At 33.6% G+C, this 13,353-nt stretch overlaps 1 protein-coding gene across 1 annotated transcript in view; it reads right to left on the bottom strand.

The window, feature by feature from the left end:
• LOC113044635 (glypican-5) overlaps positions 1-13,353 on the bottom strand; it is a 166,871-nt gene that overhangs the window by 131,122 nt on the left and 22,396 nt on the right. The window lies entirely within an intron of this gene.

Below are 13,353 nucleotides of genomic sequence, written 5' to 3'. Positions count from 1 at the left end.
ATGAATTTTATTTTACAACACTTTGGGATTATTTTTTTTTCTATTAAAGATGGCATACAAATAATATTGCGACTATTGCACTTTTTATTATTATTATTAATTTGGTTAAAAACTATGCAACAAAGTTATTAAATAAAAAAAAGTTTTCAAAAATCTGCAAAAAAAAAAAAAAAAAAAAAAAAATATATATATATATATATATATATATATATATATATATATATATATATATGTTTATTATTATTATTATAAACATTTTGAAAAAAGGTTAAAAAGCTACAAAGTACAATAATTTTCTTTTGAATAACTGTGCACAACAAATTGTACACAATATGACAAATAATGTGCATTAGGAAAGTAAAGAGGGTTAATTCTGATTGGTCGACTTTAATGTCGAGTTAAGTAAACATTACAGACAGACGAGCCTTGTTGCGGCTTTTCTCTTAACGATAACTTGTTTTACAACTCTTGATATAAATAACTCGAGTCAACCACTTTCACGTACGCGTCCACGTCCTGCAACATTCAATTAGCCGCAGTGACGGACAGCCTCACCCGAGACACATTGTTCTGGCAGCTGTTTCGTCTGACATCTTTGTCCATCGTGGCACAATCAGGAATGCATTTCATCCTATTTGCTGCAGCTCCTCCCTCTCATATGAATCTGCTCGGCTGCTAAAAGGCTTTCCCAGACCCCGTTCTCATCCCTCGACCTATAATTGCAGCATTACTCATTTTCAATAATGCTAAGTAATCCACTTAGCCATGACAGCATATTATTTAATTCAGCAATGAAGCATGGCACAGCTCGGCTCGCAGGACTATAGGTTTCTGAGGTGGTCCTGAGCTATGGTAATATGAAACCGATATGCCTACGTACACTGAAAAAAAATGATTATGGCCCCAATTAAATTAAGCTTAATTCAATTTTGCTAGAGTAATCTATTTAAATTTAGTTTTTGATTTTAATTAATAATTATTAATTGGTTTTTAACAAATTATGCTTATGATGGTATGATTCATTGAATTTACTTAAAAAAAATATTGTAAGTGGTTGCAATCAATTTATTTTAGCTATATTTAATTAATTTTTTTAGTAAATGCAATGAATTTTTTCAGTGTATTTCCCCATCACGCACTGGGACATGAATTATTCAAAATGTTAAATTTTTCACAGTTTTCGAGTTGTATTTACACAGTTTTATGGTTGCTTTTGATGTTACTTTTAGTGACATTCATTTTTGTGACGAAGTTCATTTTCTACTCTAAATGACCCATTTATACTCCAACACTATTCACTGATTGTTACCGTCATTGTGTGTGGTGTACCATGTATTGAGGTCTCTGAGAAACGGTGACTACTGAGTTACATTACAGCCACTCTTGTTTGAGAGAGCAAAAATCTCTTGGATAAGAAAGATAAAGTTAGAGTTGAAAATATTGGGTTTGCTTTATTTGTCTGAATATTAATGAAAGATACAATAGATAAAAAAAAAAATATTGGATTAAAATTAATTTTATATATTAAACGATTAAATTGATCTGGTTGCACAATTTGAGTAAATTCTACTCAAAATAGTTTTGCTAAAATTATGATTATAATAAATTTTAAACTACTGAAAGAGATTAATAAACTCAATGTATAAAATATAAGTACAACAAATTTATAAAATATAAGTAAAATCAACTTATAAAATATAAGTTCACTCAACTTATATCAACAAAATACTTATCAACAAAATATATCTGGATTTAGATAAATTTTATTTCGTGCAACCCCTTGACATAATAAAATTAAGTAAATTCAACATAACATTTTTTTTCAGTGTACATCCAATTGTTGAGAATCCCTAATAATATGTACAATAAATGCATTATTTAATTTACAAAATTTAAATGCACTAAATATGTAGGGTTAACTAATGTAAAAAGTTTACATTACCTAATTAAATCTATATTTTTATATAGTTTTTTATATAGCCAGATTGAACTTTAAAAGCATCTTTTACAACTACAATAGTTGTAATTGTGCCTCTATTAACTCTGGTCTTCGGCCGGTTCTGGCAGAGCCAAGCTTATAAGACAAACACGCGTGAGCTTGACGATGCTCTGATTAACGAGGCGTCACTGAAGGTGCTTCTGTAATCGCCCGACCTGAAACCAGAGCGCTAGTGTGAAGAAAGAAGCAGCTTTGTACGGCTCGCCTGCTACGTTTGTTTGAGTTGGACCAACACTTGTTCGCTGGCAGCGCTTCTGTTTGCTTCTCTCACAAGGGTTCGACTGCCGAGGAGAAGCTTTTGGCATGGAGTTTCCTTCACAACCCCTGCAAACATGGCTACGAATACGCCATCCTAAACTAAGTGCAAAAAAAGAAGGGGATAGCAGAAAGGTGCTATGGGTTTTATTTGGACTGCAGTGAAAAACTCACATGCGTCTGATGATGAAATGCTGGTACCTTTCACCCCTATTAAGTGCAGCGGATGGCGTACATGTTGGCGCTTTTATAGGGGACGGGGTTACGTCTGGGACACAAGCTTTCATAAGCCGTGTTACATCAGTGTCTGATTTATATGAGGCATGCATTGCAATAAGTGAAGCTGTGGGCAAAGCAAATGATTCAAGCCCTGGTAGGATCACATGTCAGTGTTAAAGAGTTCAGGTCTCCAAAACGGTCCAGTATGGGAAAAAAAAAAGAATTAAATCTAACAAACCTTAAAAAACAGAAAAAAATAAATAAATGAAAAAAATAAAAACCATATAAATGTTAATTTTAAATAAATAAAAATGTATTAAGCAAAGCATAAATAGAAAACAATAACATAAAACATTACAATTAAAAAAAAAAAAAAAAAAATCACAATTAATAACCTTTTTGACATTATCACCTAAAAAAAAAAAAAAAAAAAAAAAAAAATATATATATATATAAATTATACTTATTTTTATGTAAATATTTTCAGCTCAAATATCTTAGAGAAGTAAATTAATATATATTTTTTATTTAAAAAAAAATCCTAATATAAATTATTTATAGATCGAAAATTTTAATAAAATGGCAAAGCAAATTATTCAATCGCATATAGGATGATATGTTGGTTACGGAGTCTAATTTAAAAAAATGTAAATATGTAAAAATACTCAATGAATCGCAAAACATTAAAAAAATATATTTGTTTATTTCTTTAAATACAACATTTTTAAATATATTAAAAATATTTTATATTTAAATTATTTTACTATATTTCTATACCTATATTTCATATATTAAAATATTGGAACTAAACATCTGTCCACCAGGGGGAGTTGCATGTGCTTGCATATCTAATGAATATTAATATTAAGTTTTTTCAATCAAGTATCTGAGCAAATAAAAAATCCCCCAGACTTCTCTTAAGATCCGAAAATCACTTGCTTCGTTATCTTGCACATTACCACATCCACCAAATGAGCCGATTTTATGCATATCTGAGGCGTAATGACATATGCAATATTTACAAACAAGTGGGTTTTGTTCCAACCATGTTTACAAGAATGATTCAATATTGTCCACACAGCACCGACTCGTTCTACTTTAAAGGCCAGTATTTCAAAACAGAATGACATAAAAGTTCTAAAACAGAAACACAAATGCATTTTAAAGAATTGCACAAAAGCTAAAATTCTGTCATCATTTAACTCTCCTTGAAGCTTTTGAAGACAATAGAAATACTTTTGTCAAACAAAGACTTGAAATGAAGCCCGAAGGATGTTTCATAAGGGTTTTGAATGGCATGAGATGAAGTGAATGATGACAGTTTTCATTTTTGGGTGGAAATGCTCCTTTCCATCAAATACAGGATCTCAAAGATTCAACACAGACACCAAAAAGCCATTCTGAGTGAGAAAGAAGCTCTTCTAAGTCAAGTCCGCCCACACACGAACGCATCAAATCATTGTCTGTATTGATTTTCTCCCATTATAACACATCAGCGGTGTGGCACCAATTAGCGGCCAGTGAGTGCCGTGTTATGAGGTCACAACTCACTGCTGCTCTCACCCACCAGCAGAACCTGGCACCGAGCCATCAACAACACACCCACACACACCTAACCAGCATTTGATCGCTCAGAGATTGCTCTTTCTGTGCTAGGGAGACTTGAGTGTTTCCATTTAGAAAGCCTTTCATTTAAAGGGACAGTTCAGCCAAAAATGAAATTTAATGTTAATTTACATCCAAGATATAGATAACATTTCTCTTCAGTGGAATTTTAAGCTGAAACCATGGTCCTTAGTGATTCATAAAACTCAATGGGTCGATGAGTGTTAAAGAGGTCATATGATGCTTTTTTAAAGATCATTATTTTGTGTATTTGGTGTAAAGGAATATGTTGAATATGTTGTTATTGTAGGTCCTCTACACTCTAAAAAATGCTGAAATATTTCAACCCAACTTTAGGTCAAATTTGGACTAAACCAACATTTGGGTTAAACATTTAATGTAAAAATTCAACCTAATGGTTGGGTTAGTCCATATTTGACCTGGAGCAGGGTTGAACCCTCCTTCCGACAAGAGCAGTCTGCTCTGATTGGCCAGCTGACCCAGTGCATTGTGATTGGCCGATCACCACAAGCACTCATCGGAAATGTAGCGGCCCTTGACATTTTATAATCATGACCTTCATCTTTCAAAATAAATGTAAAGTTAATAATGTCCTTAGTTTTACCATCAGTTCAAGCCCGAAAGAGGAAGAGTGACGTGACAGACACCGTGATGAAGCTCGTATGTGTTTGCAGAACACAAGCCACGGACGGTTAAGACAGCCGACTCCACATTTGAACATTCAACAGAAAAATACTTAAACTAATAAGAAAACATACTTCCAGTAGCTGATTCAGAAGCACCAGAATGTTGTAGCAACATCAGAATAACATCCTCTCCCAGGTTCACAAAACAGTTATCCATAAAATGCGTTGCTTTTCTGCTGTAGGTAATCTTAAAGATTCCTAAACGCATCTACTTTAGTAAGAACAAGTAAAGTCCTTTTGCTTTCTGCTGGATCCACACACATCTCCCTGACATAACTGCTTCAACACTAACTGTGTTACTGAAACCAAGCCTTCTCTCTTTGAGTGAACATTGGGTGGCATAACGCAAATATTTCCAGTGACATAGACATATGGGCCGTGTTTAAACCAAGCGTTTTAGGAGAGTGTGGCAGAGTCTTAACTTTGATAAAGAATATCTCTTTGGATTTGAGACTTTAGTCTTTGCAACTTTACAGATCTTCAAGCACCAAGAGCTTCTAACACTCCAAAGAGGAAGAAAAATTTAATTTATGACCCCATTAAAACAAACATATCAGGCAACACAGAATTAAACCCAGTGACTCCTGATGTTAAACTGAGGTCTTATGAAGTGAATAGATTGGTCTGTGCAAGAAACTGAACATTATCTTCAACTTTACAACCTGTGTTTCAGAGCCTCGGTCCAGAGTGATGTCTGGTTCACGAACGGATCATTCTTTTGAACTGGTTCTTTTTGGTTCAACAAATCGCACTGAACCATCTGAAACTGTTCATGGATCTAGCAGCACAGACCAACAAGTTACTCAATCAAAACTCACTTTCAGACTCACTTTCAACTGCAATGTTTGAGATTTTTGGGAAAAAAAAATTACTTTAATTATAACCCAAAATCAGCAGTATGTGGAAGCAAATCACTGCATGAGTGAGTCATTAATTCAACCTATTCATTCAAACGGCTAATTTATTCAGTTATGATACTTTGTGTTGCTCAGAGATGCAAAACTGTTCTTGCTCAGGCTTTGAAATGATTTTCGCTGAAGAAATGTACAACATGTTAATAAAATAATATGCATTTCTTGTTTATTTTACTGTTTTATAAAAAATCAGTTTCACATTTGCAATCGTGCTGATATTTAGAGAAAGAAAAAAACGGTACTGTTCATGTGATATTAACTAGGCTACATCAGATTTTATAAATATAATCAATATATAAAAGTCATGCAGGGCACAAGTTAGATGCTGGTGTATCTAATCCTGAGTTCCTCCAACACTCATGTTTTCATGGCTTCTCATAGTGTATGTAAAAAGATGAGCTGATAAAGACTAGTTTATTCACTTTATATGCTTTAGACATGTAAAACATCTGTGTTTCACATCATTATTGGGTGCTTTAATAATATATTTTCGGATAAAGTAGGTTACATAATCACATGATTATGAAAACAAATTAGTAAATTGAACCAGTTCACAGAAACAACCAGTTCATGGAAAATTATCATACCGTATTTTCCGCACTATAAGTCGCACTTTTTTTTCATAGTTTGGCTGGTCCTGTGACATAGTCAGGTGCGACTTTTTTATCAAAATTAATTTGACATGAACTGAGAGAAATGAACTAAGAGACATGAACCAAGAGAAAACATTACTGTCTCCAGCCACGAGAGGGCGCTCTATGCTGCTCAGTGCTCTGTAGTCTACACTGAAGACATAGAGCGCCCTCTGGCGTCTGGAGACGGTAATGTTTTCTCTTGGTTATAAATAAATGCGACTTATAGTCCAGTGCGACTTATATATGTTTTTTTCCTCATCATGACGTATTTTTGGACTGATGCGACTTATACTCAGGTGCGACTTATAGTCCGAAAAATACGGTATTTCCCCATTTGCCTGAGACATATAAAGTTGTAATTGATGGTCAGTTTCTTGCACATATTGATTGTTTCGCTTCATAAGACCTCAATATATCATCAGGGGCCACAAGTATTAATTTTGTGTTCCCTGTATATGCTTTGACTCTCATAGAGACGACAGCCATTGACTTTCATTTTATGAATCACTAAGACCATGGTTTCAGCCAAAAATCTTCTTTACTGTTTTACTCAAGAGGAAAGTCACCGATATCTTAAATGGCCTGAGGGAGTGTTTTCATTTTTCCATGAACTATGACTATCGTCTGTGGTGCTTCTTTGCTACAGATCTCACACCTCGGGCTCTTTTTAGAAACCAAGCAGAACATGTTCTAATGAACAAAGGGAGTAAAAGAGTTAAACTAGTGAATTAGTCTCATACTTGTTTGGTTTGACATCTGATGGGAGGGGAATTCACAGCTATCAATGGCGTGATTGTGCGGCGATGCTGCTGTGAAATTCGATAAGCGAGATGGGCCTCGTGCGACAGCTTCATTTCTGACAACAACTGCTTACAGTGGGATTGCTAGAAAAATAACCGTACTGTGGAAGTATTGTCAAAACATGTTTGAAAAATGAAGCTGAAAAGCTCCCCCATATGAAGCTCATTGCTCATTCTAATCAAAGCACGGTCAGATCCATAAATCTCCAGGCGTGGATGTGTGTGATCTACAGCTGGAGGAGTGTGTGTGTACATTACATCACTGCAGTACCATGGAAATGCCATGCTTTTTGGACATTACATGGCATGGTCTCGGCAATACGACAGTATGTAGACGGTCCAATCGAATCACTTGGTTTACATCCATCAAGTCCAAATAAGATGTAGCACCTTGATTTCAAGCATTAACCATTCACCAGATTCTGCCAAAAATCATTAATATTACTTTTGCAATAAAAAATGTAATATGAAAATTATTTTTGCAATATAATAAAAAATAAAGCTGATTTCTGCATTAAATCACGCACCTCTACTTGCTGTACTGTACAGAACCATATAAATACGATGGAATATATTATAATCATTAAGTATTTAATGCACCACACCAAAATATAAAAAAATAATATAAAAACTTTGTAATATAATTCAAACATTATAATCATTTAAATATTTAATTTTATTATATTGCATATAACACATTTCTCCAACAAAAATATATTAAATTATTGAAATTATGATATTTTCAAAAACATTAAAATAAGATCACATATAATGCAATACAGTATAATATAAAAAAATGTTATACAAAGAATTATATCATAGTATAATTATTCATTTCAATAAATTTTACTTACCAGGTTCTCCTAAATGGGCATAAATATGTGATAGACATATGTTCATATTGATAATTTATAACTAATATACTGAAAATATTATAATTAAAATAATCATAATATTTGGGTCAAATCTTCCATCCCTACAGTACATGTACAGTGCTTGAATATCAATATAAAAAGGTAAATGCTATAATCATGGTATAGAATAAGCAATACAGTATTTGGGGCATATGTCAAAACCCGATAATATTTATCATGTATGTAATAAAAATGACATGATATGATGTCATCATTTGTTCATGTTAGATTGCCAGTGAATAAAAACAAACAACCCGCTGTGTACAGACATGACTTAAAAGTGTGCCAATGTATCAAAACTAGAGCATAAAACACGTTGGAGAAGATTTCTCCGAGTGAATGCGACATTTGACTCCGAAACTTTCCGAGTATTAAAGTACCAAAACCGTGACTCACTTTGTGACTCATACAAACCAGACGCTCAAATATACGATGTTGTGGTACACAAGTATATGATACAAACAGAAAAATATGGTGCATTTCTGACTCACACAGATGGGCAAACAGAGAGCGCTGTGCCCAGACATGCTGTAGCTTTAGTGTCACCTTCCCAAAGCCTGCAGCTCCCTTCCTTTCCTGCAGCCCACAAAGGCAACAGAAGAGCGAGGAGACAATAGTTTCTATTCTCTTTCTCTCCTCCTCTTCGGCTCGCTGTGAGAGCATACATGCCGCCTGTCACAATGCCACTTCAGTCTTGCCAATCTCCATGTCGTCGTGTGATTCGCCGCTCGTCCCGGGATGGCCTAATCCGCATTGAAAGGGTCCGAACGCAGAGGGAGGCCCCTCATTGTTACTGTGTTTAGACAGAGTTCAAAGCGCTTCTTGTGCCACCTGGCCATCTCTGATGTCGAGAAACGTAAAGATGACTCTTACAGACCTGACTCAGTTCATCTGAATGACCTCAGACCACAAGAAAAGCCAGTGGTGACATGAGATCGTGAGAGAGCCAGAGATGAGATGGACCTGTATTCAGACTTTCAAACCACAGTAGAGAGTGAAACAGACTGTACACAAGTACGCAAAAAAAAATATTATCTTGTGGAAACTAGTAAAATATATATATATATATATATATATATATATATATATATATATATATATATATATATATATATATATATATATATATATATATATAATTATATTTGATATTGTAAAAAACATGTATTTTAAATGTGGGTATTTTATACGAAATAAAGACTAATAAAAATTCTATATTTTTTAAATATGCTTTTACAAATATAAAAAAGCTGTTGAACCTTGTAATGTAAAAAAAAATGATATATGAAAAAAAAAAAAATAATAATTAATATATATATATATATATATATATATATATATATATATATATATATATATATATATTAATCATGTTTCCACACAGGCCATGCAAATAATAGCTTATTACTTCTATTACGCGGTGGACAGAGAAAATTATTATATATATTTTTTTTTTTTTACAAATCTAAAATGTTGATGAAACAAGTAATGTAAATGTAAAATCTATAAATAAATATTGGCTAAATATTTAAAATATCATAACAGCATATAATTATATTTTAAAGCACATTTATTTTAAATGTGACTTCTATATAAAATAAATAATACAAATTATATATATATATATATATATATATATATATATATATATATATATATATATATATATATATATATATATATATATATATATATATATATTAAATATGCTTTTAAAAACATAAAATGCTCTTAAAGAACCCAATGAGGTCACATCTGTATAAAAGAGCCCTGACACTCATGAGCCGCTGTGAAGAGAATCAGACAATTGTGATTACAGGTATCTTTCAGGTAAGAAGACATTAGCTCACTTCATCAATGTTATACATGACTCCAAACACAGCGTACCAACGCTCACAAGGACAAAATAAGGACGTACAACAATCTGACAGCAGTAGTCGAGGAGAATTCAATTAGCCTAACCCACTTAAGCTGAGAAGAGAAACAGACGAGGGGAGATAAACTATTTACAGGCAATGCAGACGGTCTGAATGTGAGGGTCTCGTTCCAGATAAATGACAGCGGGGTCAGCGAATGAATGGGAAATAAAGGTCAACGCAAAGAATACACCTCTTATCAAAAAACAGTTTTGGCTGTATATGGTTCACTGCAGATTAAAAACAATTCCATCATCAGTTTTTCAGATCAGTATGATGTTATAGGCATCAACTATCAAACAAGGAAAGCAATCCTTGGTCTTGATCCTTAATGCTAGGGATGCACCATATTGGATTTTGGCCGATATTCGATATGCCGATATTTTCAAAATAATTTTGGCCGATGCCGATACCGATATCGATATATATACAAATATATACTGATATATTTAAACTTTAATTTTACTGAAGAGAAATCCATGTATCTCTTCTGTACTGATTCTACCATAAATGTATTATTTTACAAATGTAGACAGACATTAACATCTGAAAAACAGGTCAATTATTTCACTTGGAGAATATCGGTTTGGCTCATCGGCAGAAATATTCATATCGGCCGATACCGATGATGGTCATTTTAAGCTTTTATCAGCCGATACCGATGTTGTGCCGATTTTATCGTGCATCCCTACTTAATGCACAAAAAAAGGTACTCCAAACAAATTAAGATTTTAAAATCAACGTGAAATCAAAGGGACCCAATCGTTCACTTCTGTAGTTTCAACACTGTTGCCTTTTCTTTCTTCTGTTGACAAAAATAGTAAAATACTACAAAAATGGTAGTAATATGAAAAAGTCTCCTGTGTATGAAAAAATAAATAAATAAAAACCTTAAAATACAATAAAGCAAATATAAACAAAAATAAAAGTTTAAAAAAAATAAAATAAAAATCTTAAAATGCTATAAAACAAAATAAAATAGTTTAAATTATAAAAATTAAATTAAAGAATAAACCAATAAATTAATATAAAATATGAATTAAAAAAAACAAATAATCTAAAATAAAATAAACATAAAACAAACAAACAAACAAACAAAAAAGAAAAGAAAAACCCAAGTTGAACTTGACCTTTGGCCTCTGACAGCCCAGCTCCTATCAAAACATGACAAATCATGTCATTTTAAACTGTCATACTGTGGAAGTAAAATGTTTTTTTGCACTTTCACCTCATCCTCATTCATGACCGTTGCTTTGAGATCCCACACAGATCTGGCCGGACGTTCGAGGACCCTTCTCACCCAAAAGACATGCCCCTCGAGGTCTCCACTACAAGTGCAGCTTTCCAAACCATTCACCAAACGCCCATTTCCTCCGAGAGGGAGTGGTATCGCTGCTTGTGAGTGCTTAGTATATTTTTTCGGGGTTATGTTGGTTTTGGAGATGGCTTAGCAGAAAAAAGGGAAGCCTAAGCAAACATCTCCATTATCACCCGCTTTAGAGAAGCTGCTCCTGTCGTCCAACCAAAACACATCGGTCCTGCCAGCGCTGGTCAGAACATGACCGAACGCAAATACCAGCCATACCAGCAGCTGTGACCGCAGTGACCCGGCCTGCATCTCAAACACACTGGGACCAACAGAGGACAGACACATCTGATAAATGTTATGGCACTTGGCAGCTCTGAGTGGCTTTTTAGGGAGTTCTGGCCCATTTTATCACCCGCCAAGAAGAAATCATAGATCGATTACTTGAAAAACCATATGAATTCAGCTATGAAGTATTTGAAGCAAACGGTAAAAGACAAGTTACATGCTGAACCGCAATGCTTCTGCATGGTTTTTACTACAGATCAATTAAAATTATATAAAATGCTACTACAATAACAGTAAGTCTCTGGTTTCTAAGTCATTCCAATAAGAAACAGCAATGGGGATTTTTTTTTTTCTTTAGGTGCCATAAATGTTATAAATAAAATATGTAGCGTAAATTCTTAATATTAGTAATTAATTTGTTAATATATATAATAAGTTCTATCTATCTATCTATCTATCTATCTATCTATCTATCTATCTATATATATCTATCTATATATTATTATTTATTAAATATTAAAATAAACATTGTAAAAGGGATAGGTCCTTGATTCTGATTGGCTGAGCTTCGTTTGAAGCTGTTCTAAATACATTACAAACATACACCTTTGTTTACGTTTGTGTGTTGCTCGGTAACCACATTTTTTGGAACCACAACGGTTTCTGGGGAACTACATTGTTTGGTTGAAGAATAAGTTTTTTTATTAATATCATTACACTTTATTTGCTCTGTTTTATTTTGTGAAACCTTACTATGTTTATGAAATAACCTTTTTATGAAAGCAATAAGCCTTGTGCCTAACAACGCCCCTTAGCTGTTATAAACTCACTGTAAACCACGGCTTCTTGGGGATTATTGCTTTATTTTATCTTATATTTATACAACACGCACATATGTGAAGATAGATTGTTTTTTCATACAGGAAAAATATATTTTGCAGTGTTAGCCAGCAATCATGTTGGCTAACACTTTGTAAACAAAGAAAAAAATCTTAAAATGTCAAATGTGCAGACATTATCCACATATGCCGCATGCCCACTCAAGTCTATAGCAATACAAAGAGTGCAAACAAATGTTACAAAAGTACATAAACACAAAACTTCCTGGCTGCCAGCTGCAGTTAAGGTACAGATTGGTAATCAAAAGAGTTTCTGCATTCACCTCAGGCAACAGATAAGGGAAAAAAAAGTGAAAAAACAACCTCGCTGGAGTGTGAGGTGTCGTGTGATGTGTGGGCTGTAAAAACAGAAACCAGGATGAATTTGGCGAGGCTGATCTGGTGGGGATGCTTGTGAAATACACTCAGCACCACCATCAGACTGACTCCCTGGGCTCTCATATCTGTGTATGAATGTGTCTCAGTGGCCCTCCTGAAGCTCTGCCTCAATGACTCACTGTTTAGTCAAAGAGAGGGCAGTCAAACACTAAACGCCTTTTTGTTACTTGTAGACGTATTTCACCCTCACCAGCATAAAGAGGGTAAAATCAGGTGAGGGAAGAGAGGAAAGAGGGTGTTGTGCACTGCAATTTTGACTGAAAGTTTTATACTAGGGGTTTCATATTTATATATTTTGTTTATATGTTGAAATGTGTCGCCCCAAAAAAGTGCACAACTCAAAATGTCAAAAACATGCATGTTAACAACTACAACTACATTAACAACACATTTATCTGCCTATACTTTTATTTACAACTTTTAAGTCTAGTAATTTGGTAAATCTTAATGGTAAAAATATGTACATTTAAAAAAGTAGATAAAATAATAAAAAAAAACAAAAAAAAAAAACATCACGT

This window comes from Carassius auratus, chromosome 26 (genome assembly GCF_003368295.1).
Source record: "Carassius auratus strain Wakin chromosome 26, ASM336829v1, whole genome shotgun sequence".
Classification (NCBI taxonomy): Eukaryota; Metazoa; Chordata; class Actinopteri; order Cypriniformes; family Cyprinidae; genus Carassius; species Carassius auratus.
Note: the sequence above shows the minus strand (reverse complement) of the source record. Positions and strands in the feature narration are given on the sequence as shown.